This window comes from Lontra canadensis, unplaced genomic scaffold (genome assembly GCF_010015895.1).
Source record: "Lontra canadensis isolate GAN:19392208 unplaced genomic scaffold, GSC_riverotter_1.0 scaffold1, whole genome shotgun sequence".
In the NCBI taxonomy this organism is placed as follows: Eukaryota; Metazoa; Chordata; class Mammalia; order Carnivora; family Mustelidae; genus Lontra; species Lontra canadensis.
The window spans coordinates 111158797-111172824 of record NW_022630995.1 but is presented as its reverse complement, the minus strand read 5'-3'; the positions used below and the strand labels follow the sequence as shown (position 1 = coordinate 111172824).

The 14028-nt window shown below is 36.8% G+C and overlaps 1 protein-coding gene across 5 annotated transcripts in view; it reads left to right on the top strand.

The window, feature by feature from the left end:
• GRID2 (glutamate ionotropic receptor delta type subunit 2) overlaps nt 1-14028 on the top strand; it is a 1456428-nt gene that overhangs the window by 1310431 nt on the left and 131969 nt on the right. The window lies entirely within an intron of this gene.

Below are 14028 nucleotides of genomic sequence, written 5' to 3'. Positions count from 1 at the left end.
ATTATATTTTATTTTCTTTGTTTAGAAAAGCATAGTAAAAAACAATAAAAGATTATAAATGTTATTTAGTAAGACATTCAATTCCTAACGCATGTACTGAAATACTGTTTTCCCATAAAAAGGGAAAAATAGTGCTACATAAACTGGTTTTACTTTTTAAAAATTGATATACAAAAGGAAGTAGTATGTTAATAATTTCTTTAGAACTTAATTAGCCGTTTACTTTCTGAATTTTAAATATCACAGAAAAATTAGTTCATTTCAAGAACATCAAAGCATAAAATAAACCTCAGGTCTAAGTCAAAGTTCTGATGTACTGAGGCACATAATGATAGGAATGTTTCCATCTGAATTTTGCAAAGGAAAAGGATAAGAATTTTAGAGTCCCAGGGCACCTGAGTGGCTCAGTGGGTTAAGCCTCTGCCTTCGGCTCAGGTTGTGATCCCAGAGTCCGGAGATCAAGCCACGCATCAGGCTCTGTTCAGCAGGGAGCCTGCTTCCCACCTCTCTCTGCCTGCCTCTCTGCCTACTTGTGATCTCTCTCTGTCAAATAAATAGATAAATAATCTTAAAAAAAAAAAAAAAGAATTTTAGAGTCTCTTATGTAGTGTCAAAGTATATGAGACTTCATCATGGAATTAAGGGGATGATTTATTAAGAAATTACACCTCTCCTCTCAAATGAGAATTTTCTTATATAAGTTTTTTAAGAAAAAAGGTTTTGAAATGTACACTTTAGATGAACAATGTATATGAAAGACTTGGGCCTGTGAGGCACTCCCAAAGATCACTGCATTTCATTCTATCTACTACCAAACAAGTGTGGGCCTAAGGGAGAGCAGTATCTTTCAGGCAGGAGTATATCTCATTTCACAATGATAATGCATGTTGTTTATTTTCTAGAAATTTTTCTATCTATTTTCTAAAAGCTAATGCCAGATCAAGAGGTCAATACCAGGTAACAGTAAGCCCCAAATTTCAAACTATTTGAGCTGCATTCCTCCAAATTTTAAGATAGCAAAAAGTTAGATATTTTGTGTTAAACAAAACAAAAATAAAAACAAACAAAAAACAAACACCTGAGTTAGTCATCCAGAATTTATGTTAAAACTTTTCCATGAGCTAACAAAAAAATCTAGGCCTCTCTGCTTATCTACAAAAGTGGAAGTTAGAATAACCCCAATGTCTTATATTAGTTGGCCTTTCTGTGTAGCAAATAACCCCAAAGCATCCATGCCTTTTTTGCATTCATGAAACATACGTAGGGCTGTGACTTGGCGAAGTTGTGCAGCAAGCTGCAGGTCTCCTACAGGTCTTCCTGGGCCGCTTCTCATTCCAGGGCCAGGCTGGAAAAGCAGCCCTGAGACAAGCTGTTCTCAAGGCAGTGAGAAGTTACAGAAGGGGCTGCCAGAAGCCTGCAGTGTTTCTTGTGCTTCTGGCATGGATGTGACATATGTCACATCTGCCCACAAACCACTAATGAAAGGGAGTCTCATGGTCAAGCCCAAATCGATAGAGCAAGGAACTGTAATGCACATAAAGGGAAGAAGGGACCAAATAATTATTGAACGATAATACAACTTACCAGTGGTCCCTTATGGATCTAAAAAAATCTAAAAATGAAAAAAATAGGGGCGCCTTGGTGGCTCAGTTGGTTAAGCATTTGCCTTCAGCTCAGGTCATGATCTGGCCTAGGATGAAGCCCTGCTTTGGGCTCCTTCCTCAGCGGGGAGCCTGCTTCTCCCTCTGCCTGCCACTCCCCTGGCTTGGGCTTGCACTCTCTCTCTCTGACAAATACATAAATTCTTTAAAAAATTAAATAAATAAATAAATAAATAAATGAAATTTTAAAATCTAAAATGACAAAGAATGAAACAAGCATAAATTGGGAAGTAAAGTATCATTCAAAATCATTCAAAACACACTTACTGATGAGTATGTTCTAAGAGGAACAAACTGGAAAATCAGTTATGCCTTTAAGAATTTACCTGGAAGTAATTTACCTGGAAGATACTTGCAGTCTAGTTGCAGATACATGGCCCATGCATATGAGACAATGAATGATGCAGACATTTCTATAAATGTGTGCTGATATTTATATATATACAATATCAGTATGACTTATTTATATTGGGTTAAATTGTGTAGTTGAGATATTGAAAGAATTCAATACTGAATGGAATAAAGAGTTAAAGGAAACATGAATGAAAGCTCTCCAGAGAAGGTGAGCCCTGAATTTGATCTTAAAGGATTAATAGAGAATAGTTAGGCTAAAAGGATAAAAGAGATAATTCTTGGAGAAATGATGAAGACAGCAAGATCGAAGTAGGAGAAAGCAGAACACGCTGAAGAGCAACAAGGGTGGCAAGTTAATTTGAGAGGAAATTTAAAGTTTGGGAATCATGCAGTAAGCCACAAATAGCTGTGAGAACTTATTTCCATTCTGGAGCCCAGGAGCAAAATTAGAAGACAGTATTTAAGGGAGGGTTAATCTTTGAGACTAGGGTGAAGCTTTGAGAAGAAGGATGGATTAGGATTGGCAAAGACTAGAGCAAACCTAGAAGCATGGAATAAGGAAGACCGAGTTCAGAACTGGGCAATGGGGAATGAGAAGGAAGGAACAGACAGAGGAGACACTTCTAGACAAAGAAGCACAGCGTTGATTTCATTAACTTAGAAGCTTGGGTGGAAAGCATAATAGAATGAAGGGGATGCCAAGGTCCATGGAGAAAGACCAGCGGAAAAGTCTAATTGATACTGAACATGAACCATGTTGTTGAAAAAAGGATTATTTATTCCTTAGTTGTGGTTAATTGGGTTTTGCTTCACTACAGATTTTTGTTGTTGTCATTTCCAGACCTGATTTCTAGATCTTATATGCAAAAGAAGAACCCAATAAAATCAATATGCAGACGTAATAGCAATTAAAGAAATGTTTAATAAATCACATGAAGTGTTCCCTGTGGTGCTCTACCTAAGAGAGATTTTAATTCTGAGGAAGTCCACTCCAGTGAACTGCTGAAAAATAATATTAAACATTGAGCATTCTTTTTCCTTTGATTTGCATTATGGAGATAGACGATTTAAATTGTCCCTCTCTGTGGAGTTCCTTAATAATGACATCTACATCCTGGTTCCCCAGACACCTGGAAGAAGAGAGATCCAGGAACAAAACGTGATCTGGCAATTGTTGATACACAACTCATCTTGTTTCACACGAGTGCCGCAGTCATTACCCAGACTCTCCTCCTGAATTCAGAAAATATCTGCTTTTTTTTCCTATGCTATAGCCATTAGGGAAAAGAGATCTCTTTTTTATTAACTGATTTTAAAAAATTATACAGACCATAAAATTTAATCATTGTAGTACACCTTAGAAATTACTATAAATAACTTTAATACATCAACTTATCCTAGGCCCTTGATTATACTAGATCACTGATTGCTACTGTAATTGCATTCAATGAAAATGAAAGTATTCAGGGTGATTTTTTTAATTAAAGATTTTATTTATTTATTTAGAGAGAGCAGGAACAGGGGGAGTAGCAGAGGGAGAGAGAGAATCTCAAGCAGACTCTGTGCTGAGTATAGTCCAGTGCCTGACAGTCTCACAACCCAGAGATCATGACCTGAGCCAAAATGAAGAGTCAGATGCCTAACCGACTGAGCCACCCAGGTGTCCCCACAGGATTTTTTGGTAGTAATCACTAATTATTTCTCAGGTGACTATATATCTATACCACAACTTGAAAGACATAAAAGTATTTAAATATCTAATAAATATTAATATATAAAGTAAATGTTATGTTTGGATATAGTAGCTATCTGCCCAGTATCTTATATGCTTGTATACTTTAATGACACTCCCAAGCAATTATATGAAATGTACATTTGCCTGTTACGCACTTGCATATGAGAGCACAACTATTATACTACAAATGTATATACTGAGTAGAGGGCCTGAGCTATGGCAAGGATTAGGTTAAGCATCAGAAACATGGGCTGTAGGGATATATTTACTTTTACACTTCTACGCGCAGGGATGACTTTTAAAGACCAGTAAGTGCTACAATATATACAATCATAGATTTGGATAGAGGAATTTTGTTTCTTTGATCTGCGTAAATACTAGGTAACTTGGCAGCAGAAGTTAAAGTATTTCTACAATCTCATCCGATAGGTCGGAGTTGCACTGTGGTGAGTAATGTTTGCAGTGAATTCTCCAGCACAGTTCATTAAATGTTTATGTGGCCCTTGTCTTGTAATAGTTCTTCATTTTCAAAAATTATTTAGTCAAAAGTTGTTACAGATTGTTAAAAGTGTGTGACAATTTTTGGAACCATACTGTCTGGATTTGAGTCTCAGCTCTAATACTCAGTAGCTTTGTGAACTGGGACAAATTACCTCGTTATGTCTCAGTTTCTTTGTCTATTAAATGAGGGTAAAAATAGGACCTCCCTCATAGACTAGTAAATGTAAGAACTCAAATCGGGCACACAGTAAACATGATATAGTCTTTTTTTTTTTTTTAAGATTTTATTTATTTATTTATTTTTGTTTTGTCTTGTTTGTTTTTTAGATTCCATGTATAAGTGAAGGTATATGGCATTTTTCTCTCTCTGTCTGACTTACTTCTCTTTGATTAATACCCTCTAGGTCCATCCATGTTGTCACAAATGGCAAGATTTCATTCTTTTTTATGGCTGAGTAATATCCCATTATATAAATGTCCCATCTTCTTTACCTTTTCATCTGTCAGTGGACACTTAGGTTGCTTCCACATCTTGGCTATTTTAAATAATGCTATAATGAACATAGGGGTGCATGTATGTTTTTGAATTAATGGTTTTGGTTTATTTGGTTAAATATCCAGAAGTGGAATTGCTAGGTTATAGGGTATTTCTATTTTTAATTTTTTGAGGATCCCCCATACTGTTTTCCATAGTGGCTGCACTAATTTATATTCCCACCAACAGTGCATAAGAATTCCCTTTTCTCCACATCCTCACTGGCATTTGTTATTTCTTGACATTTTGCTACTGGCCTCTCTGATAGGTGTGAAGTGATATTTCATTGTGGTTTTGGTTTGCATTTCCCTGATGATGAGTGATGTCGGGCACCTTTTCTTGTCTGTTGGCCATCAGTATGTCTTTTTTTTTTTTTTTTTTTTTAGGTTCTATTCATCCATTTGACAGGCAGAGATCACAAGTAGTCAGAAAGGGGGGCAAAGAGAGAAAGGTGGAAGCAGGCTCCCTGCTGAGCGGAGAGCTCCATGCGGGGCTCGATCCCAGAACCCTGGGATCATGACCTGAGCTGAAGGTAGAGGCTTTAACCCACTGAGCCACCCAGGCGCCCCATGTATGTCTTCCTTAAAACAAAAAGTTTCCGTTCAGGTTCTCTGCCCATATTTTAATCAAATTATTTGGTGTTGAGTTGTATGGGTTCTTTGCATATTTTCAATATTCACCCCTTATCAGCTCTCTCATTGGCAAATATCTTTTCCCATTCAGTAGACTGCCTTTTTGTTTTGTTGATAATTTCCTTCACTGCAAAGTCTTTTCAGCTTACTATAGTTCCAACTGTTTATACTTTTGTTGCCCTTGCTTGAGGAGACATATCCAAAAAAAAAAAAAAAAATTGTTAAGACTGATGTCCAAGAGTTTACTGCCTATGTTTTTCTTTCAGGATTTTTGTGATTTCAGGTCTCACATTTAAGTTTCTAATCCATTTTGAGTTTATTTTTGTTTATGGTATGAGAAAATGGTCAAGTGTCATTGTTATGCATGTAGCTGTCCAGTGTTCCCTGCACCATTTATTGCCCGGAGGTGTGGGGGGAAACGTAGCCTTCTTTTCCCCTCTCTTCCTTCTGTGTGAAGCCTACCCCAACAAATGCAGTCCAAAATGCTTCCATACTTGTGGAACACAGCTGTTCTCCTTTGGTTCTGCAGATATGGTCTTCCCCTCAGCCACACCCAAGCTCTAGCAGAGCTCAGCCATCGACTCAGCAATGTTTGGTATAAGCTTCAGGTGGCGAAGCGTTTTCCCCCAAATTATGTATTGTACCTCAATAGCTAATGCTTTAAATGGCTACTTACATGCGTCTGTAAGTTGAGTCTTTGGATGTGGTTTAATTGTTTGTCTTTAAAAGAAAGAAAACTTTTCTGCTGATTAAAAAAAGAAATTGTATATTCCCATTGTATATGCTTTCCCCTTTTGTTGTAGATTAATTGACCAGACAAGCACAGGCACTGTTCTGTGTGTCTGTTTGAGTGCCGGCACCATACTGTTTTGACTACTATAGGCCTACAGTACAGTTTGAGATCTGGGCATGTGATACCTCCAGGCTCGTTCTTTTTTCTCAAGACTGGTTTGGCTACTTGGGGTCTTTTGCGATGACTTACAAGTTTTAGGATTATTTGTTCTGTGAAAAATGCTCTCGGCACTTTGGTAGAGTTTACGTCGAATCTATACACTCTTCTGGGTATAGTATGAACATTTTAACAATATTAATTTTCCAATCCATGTTCGTGGTGTATCTTTCCGTATGTGCCATCTTCAGTCTTCTATTTCTTTCATCAATGTCTTACAGTTTTCAGAGTATAGGTGTTTCACCTCCTTGGTTAAATTTATTTCTAGGTATTTTACTCTTCTTGATGCAATTGTAAGTAGAATTGTTTTCTTAATTTTTTTTTTGCTAGTTCATTATTAGTGTATAGAAATGCGAAATATTTTTGTATGTTTGTTTTGTATCCTCTAACTGCATTTACTAGTTCTAATCAGTTTTTTTGGTGGAATCTTTAGGGTCTTCTGTAAATAGTATTATGTCATCTGCCATACCAGTTTGAAGGCTTCTTTTATCTTTTCCTTGTCTGATTGTTGTCTGGATTCAGAAAAAGCCCATGAGATCTTTTCCTCTATCTCTGTCTTCAGACTTTTTACAGTTTATTCTTGGGTCCTGCCTAATGTTGGTAAGCCCCTTGAGTTCAGATGTGCATCGCTACATCTCTAGTGGCTATCTTTGTGCCAGCACAGAGTAAGCATTCAATAAATATTTGATGAAAAAAGATCTACCCAACTTTTAGATCAAAGATCATCCCATTTACTTATATCCCAATAAATTAAATACCTATTCTTTGTGCTTGTTAGTAAAAATGAAAACGTCTTCTATTTTCTCTTACATGACAATTTTTTTCTTTCTTAGTTTCTCCCATTTTTTTATATAATGAATAATAAAAACTCAGAAAAAAAAAGAAAAACACAGCACATGTCTACCTTTCCAGCTCCCTGCTGTAAGAACTTTTATGCTTTCATGCCCAAAAGGAAGGTAGGAAAGATTCCTTTAACTTGAAAGCACAGAGCCCTAATCATTTTATTCACCAATAAGAATGAAGTACTTTTAAACCACTTTCTTGCCTCTTCAGGAAGTGAAAGAAACAGATTGCCCAGTTAGCAGTTCCAAAATCAGTCAACAACTGGCTTGACCTCTGCTCTCAGTCAGCTGGAAGGAGCTCTCATGTAGATGCTTACAAACGGAAGTTAAATAATTGTTTTCTCTTTAGACATACAAAATACATACAATCCCTCCGCTCTGAGATCAGGAGTGACATTATCAAGACACTTATGTAAACATTAAGCAATATGAGCTTACCCATTAAACTGGTTTGGATAATAAATGCTGGAAACATTTTGAGGAAAGGAAGTCATTGCTGAGTAGAATAGAAAGATTTTCTCAGACCTGAGCGAGAAAGCTTCAAGGTAAGTAGAATTTGGATATTGGTCTGGGTAAGGTGCTCAGGAAGACATGAGGAAGTCATCAAAACAAAAAGTTACCTTGTGTTGAAAGGACAATGAGAAGGAACTATGTGGCAGGTGAATACGGGTAGAGAAGCTAACATTAAATGTGACCAGGTACTGATAGCTGCTACTTATTAGGTACCCACGGTGCTGAACATCTGATATATTTCATGTAGTACTTGCCACAAGTCTGTAAAGTGGTCACTTATTCATTGTGTTTTAAAAATTTAAGTAAACTGAGACTCAGAGCTAAGTATCTTACCAAAGTCACACAGTAATGACAAGTGGAGCTAGGACTCAAACCCAGGACGGGGTTTGTGTCCTGACTCAGGACCCCACACCAGCTTTGTGAGGCTCTGAGGAGAACATTGGACACAGGAGCATTTGAGGAATCCAAGGTACTGGGTTAAACAAGACAGAGTTTAATTGAGAAAAGCCATTACAAGGCCCTTGTCGTATTCCAACTGTGAAACGGTGAGAATGTTCTCAATAAGATTGAGAAATGATTAGAAAAAAGGTACGATTTGAAGAGGAATAGAGAGGATTTGGTGGCAATCAGAGGATCCAGGAAGCTGTAGGGGAAAGGATGTGCAGATGCAAGTGCTCACAACAGCTTTCTCTTGCATTCTTCTTCCAACTCTCATTTTTTTCCTTTTTGGTCATTTATTGCAAGTATTGCATCACCTCAATTTCCCTTCCAGGGAAAAAAACAACTGGAAAATGATTTCTAGAAAAGTGGTGATGATTTTTTTAAAATGTAATTTATTGGGACGCCTGGGTGGCTTGGTTGATTAATCCACTGCCTTCAGCTCAGGTCATGATCCCAGAGTCCTGGAATCAAGTCCCGCATGGGGCTCCTTGCTCGGCTGGGAGCCTGCTTCTCCCTCTGCCTTCTCTGCCTGCCTCTCCGCCTGCGTGTGTGCTCTCTCTCTCTCTCTGACAAAAAATAAATAAAATCTTTAAAAAAAAATGTAATTCACTACCCAGGGGTTATTTATTTCAAATGATTTTTCAGCTTACAGACTTTTGTTCCATAGTTGCTCAAATTATATTAACATATCCCTAGTGGTATTCTTCTGTCTCACACATCAGATCTATTTTTAAAAATAAATATGTAAATAAATTTTAGAAAGCACACTCGTGCACACACACACCACTGAAATCTTTTGGTTTTCTGTTCTGGATCAAGAAAACAAGATAGTTTAGATGGTCATGTTTATATAAAGTAGTAAAGAAAAAATGTTTCAGGAGTTGAAAAAGAAAGCAAGAGGACATGAAAGATTCACTTTCAAATAGAGACTGGAGTAAAATAAAATAATATATATTTGTATATATATTTTTATTTAAAATAACATTCTTAACCTACAAAGTGTTAAAGGAAATTATTTCCTTTTCTCATATCATATACATATATTAAATAAGGATTAGCTTCTGGAAGCCATTAAGTAATATATCATTCCTATTTCAGAGCGGTTCCTTTTAAAACATTTGTTTTAAAATTCAAATTTTAGAATTTTGAATTTAGGGAACTATGACAAAAGAGAAAAAAAAATGAAGTAGCTTATTAGTCAGTCATTTTTTTCTGTTTCCTGAATCCTCATGAAGCTATCCTTATGCCTAGTATTCTGTGGATTTTACCCATCACCCTGACTGCTGCTTCTGATGGAGAACCTAAATATTTTATATTTGTTTCAGCGTTCAGCCTAATTAAATGGGAGTATAAGTACAATTGGTGATATTTCAAATATTTCAAAAATATTTATCAAATGGGCACTATATGATTTGAGATTAGTTTTATTAATCTTGTAAAGCAGTAGCCAAATTTTACAAAAATTGCCAAGCTTTGCTGTCAAGGGCAGACAGCATTCTCAGTGCTGAACACAATCCCAACCATCAGACAATGCAACCCCATGGAGCAGATTTCAAAGTGTTACAAGATTCTGTTTTCCTTGCACTTGCATCACACAGCATTTGGGGAATACTTCATCCAAGGTATAAGAGTACCTTTTATAAACAAACAACTTTATTAGATTTTCTGGAAAAAAATATTGAGGTACAGGGAAGATAAATGACTAGTGCAAAGTGCAGAGCAGTATTTCAGCTGAGTAATGAGCCCATGACATTAGACCAAGCCGCTTGGCAAGAAGTTGGATCAGCCTTTCATTATTTTATAAGATTTGGGCTGTTTCTAGAGCTTAGTAAGTATGATTTCATTCAAAAAGTGGTTGTTCTACAAAAAAAAACATGGTTATTATAGTGGTATGAAGTAGGTGTGACTGAAGGCTGAGTTTTTAACAAAACTTTTCAGAGCTTAAAACTGCAAATGTGCATTGCACTTGAAAGTACACATGCACGCACACACACATGCCTGAGAGTCAATTATAAGCTTCTCTCAAAAATACTATAGAATTCTATTCTAATTCTATTTTACTTAAATCACATTTTTCTATCCAAAACACTCATCTTTACTCATGGGACTTAGCCCAACTTGCTTTTTAAAGGGAAAATTTGTTGACATTGAGGATAATCAGAGAATGTGGTTCTTTTTTAATAGACCCTTAAAATATTGTAAGAAGGGTAACAGCATGGGAATAAGCACATGGGCTTGCATGATAATTATGTCGATAGAGGGAACAACCATAGACGATGAGACAGGAATGTGACTTTGGCATGCATTTAGATGAATTCCCTAATTTTACAAATGTAAAAACGAGAAGGGAAGTGGGGTCCCCTGCCCAGAGTTTAAACTTAGGTCAAAAAAACAAACAAACAAACAAACAAACAACTTAGGTCAGAACATGCTCTGGGAATCACAAATCCAGGTTCCCAAGTCCGGGGTTCCTCCTGTCCTGCCATTCTCTTTGTTTAAAAAAGTCAGTTTTGGGGGCACCTGGGTGGCTCAGTGGGTTAAAGCCTCTGCCTTCGGCTCGGGTCATGATCTCAGGATCCTGGGATGGAGCCCCGCATCGGGCTCTCTGCTTAGCAGGGAGCCTGCCTCTCCTCTGTCTCTGCCTGCTGCTCTGCCTACTTGTGATCTCTCTCTCTCTCTGTCAAATAAATAAAATCTTTAAAAAAATCAGTTTTGTATCCCTAGAATTTACTAGTAAAATAAATTTTTCAGAAGCATAGTTATGTCTACTATAAAGGAACAAGAGTATCAGCAAATAATGTTTAACAGGGTCATAAACGTAACTAGAACACCTGTTTAAAAATTGTCATTACTTTATAGACATACAGAAAAAGTAACACAAATAATGGATAAGGAGCTGTGGATTGTGTTATCCCTAACTTAGAGAGAAACTGTCTTGTAGCTTAAAATACTAGTTAATAATTACTGAAGACTTCCTATGTGCCAGGTACTATTCCAAGTGCCCTTACCATTTTAAGTCATTTAATCTTCACAATAAACTTATGAGGTAAATACTATGATTAGTCACATTTTACAGAGGAAGAAACTGAGTCAAGGAAATATTTTCAGTTTTCAAGGTCATAAAGCTAATAAGTAGCAGAGCCAGGTTTGAACCCATGCTGTACAACACGATGCTATCGGAGATCCTGCTGCCGTAGGTCTAAGCACATGCGCCTGCGTGCACCAGGATAACAAGCATCCAAATGGTCTTCATGCCTGTGCAAGCAGCCACCTTCTTGCACACTAAAATACCTACGGGTGATTTCCAGAGATTAAACAGCGCGCCAACAGCAAAAGTCCTCCTTTAGCATGAGGGGCAGATCCATTTGAAACTGAAGCTGTCTTGTCAGCTGATCAGAAGGAAACAATAAAAGTATTAAGAACAGAAAGCTGTGAAGGATAGTATAGTTATTTTCCCTCTCTTATCTTCTTTTGTCACAAATGGCTTAAGACTGTACTAGGCCAAAACTTCAATTCTTCCTTCATAGAAATTTTCATTCATCATGACTTTTTGATTGGTGGGCTCCGTAATCACCTCCTACTATCCCATTTCACAGTTCTTTGAGCAGCTCAAAAAAACATCATAATTGGTCAGATTGTCTATTCACATGTCAAATGTTTACTAATATGAAATAGAAATGACTATTTCTAGAACTAAACTATGGCTAAGATAAAAAAATATAATTTCCATATGGAATGACATTTATGAGTTCATGTAGTCCAGAATGACAAGTCTAATAGAGGCACTAATGATTTTTATCTTGATGAACACAATTTCCTGCTTTAGCACCAACTTCAAAAACAGACAGATAGGTATACCTCAAAGTGTACATTCTTTTCCTTAATAATCCATTTTACAACTGTCATTGTATGAAGCTATTTATGTTTGAAATAATGTTAATAACTATTGAAAATCACTGAAATCCAACATTTTTATTTTATATATAACTGACCTCAGCCTATGTATATAAAAATTATGCCTTCATGATATTCCTTTTTTAAGATTTATTTATTCTTTTTAATTTAATTTAATTTTTTTTCAGTGTTCCAAAATTCATTGTTTATGCACCACACCCAGTGCTCCATGCGATATTCTTACCACTATTTCAGGGATCAGACGTGGAGATAAGATGGGAGGAACCAGCAACCTGAAAAAAATATGATAGGCTTCCTGTTCTGTTGAGGTTTTCTGTCTCTTTCCAAAATAATATTCTCTATAGGTACATTTTTGTTCTTAGGATTTTTATCAATTTTCTGGGGGCTTTTTTCCAGCAATTAACCAAGATATCTATAGCATTCCCCATAAAAGTAAGCATGGTCCTTCTAAGCAAACCCTCACGGTCTTCGAATTTTACTAATATTAATTTCTTCTTTTCTATTTTTTAGCAACCAGAGAAACTTGCCAAACAAATTATTCCCAACCAGAATGTATTCAGTAGAGTGGCAGTGAATACTTCTTTAAGATTGATGAGATAGAAGAGCATAAAACCCAGGGTTCCTGAATATTAAGCCAAGCTTTGTGGATTTAGGACATGGGGAGTCACTGAGGAATTTGGGAAGACAAGTCATAATCAGTAGTATGCTTTTTGGCCAGTCTGGAAGAATGTATACAATGAAATAAAGGAGGAATTGACTAGAAGGGGGCTACCAGTTAGGAAGCCATTATCATATCCATGACATAGACTCCAAGAAGGCAGGGGTTCTTCTCTGCTTTATTCAGAGATGTAATACAAGCCTCTAGAAGAAAGCCTATCACATAGTAGATATTTGAAAAGTATTAACTGAAAGAATGGGTGAATGAATCCTTCAGAAAAAGTGAAATGCCTGAAGTAGACTGAAGGCAGTGGAAATGAAGGGAAGAAGAAAGATATTGTAAAGGTAATGTTGGCCATTAACTAGACAGAGATAGGGGGCAAAGGAGGACCGAACATAAATTAAATCATTAGCCTTGCTGGCTGGGAAATGGGGAAATCACAGAAGAGAAGCCAGGAGGGGAAGCTGGCTTGAGAATAAAACCAGTTGTACTGATGAACTAATTTTGAGCTAATTTCAGGCTTGACATGTTGAGTTTGAGGCACCAGAAGATGATGTTTTTATATAGGGAAATGTACAGACAATGACGGACAAATGACAATGCAGGGTGGAAATTTGAGGGAGAGGGTAGAGAGATGGATATAGACTTGGGCACATTCTCCATTAAGATAATGAAAACAGAGACGTAGCTTATGGAAAGAGCATAGACATAAATAAGAAAAGGTTGAGGCAAATTGCTTTCAAATGTCCCTTTTTTTGCTTTCCTCTCCTTTCCATTCCACAGTCACAAACATAATTGAATCTTAGCATATTGTGCCTAGGAACACAGTAACTCCTTTCTTTTTAAACCTACTCAAATCTTACGCAGGTTCCAGCTGTGGGTTCCAGCTCATAATCCATCCTCAGCATAAGTCCTCCCTAGCAAATTCAGCTCTTATCAGACCCTTCATCCTGTTTCTATATTTTATCTTTTCCGTACCACATATGTCACTTTTGTATTCATTTATTGTGTTTATACATTGACATTTCAAATATGTTCTAAATACTTAGCTTGAAAAGAATAGCAAAACCTCTTATTCCTTCTTTTTCTAATCTTCTATGAATAGGAAATATATCCTTATTAGGTATTCAATAAATTCTTTTTTTTTTAAGATTTTATTTATTTGACAGACAGAGATCTCAAGTAGGCAGACAGGCAGGCAGATGGAGAGAAGAGGAAGCAGGCCCCCAGCTGAGCACAGAGCCTGATGCGGGGCTCAATCCCAGGACCCTGGGATCATGACCCGAGCCGAA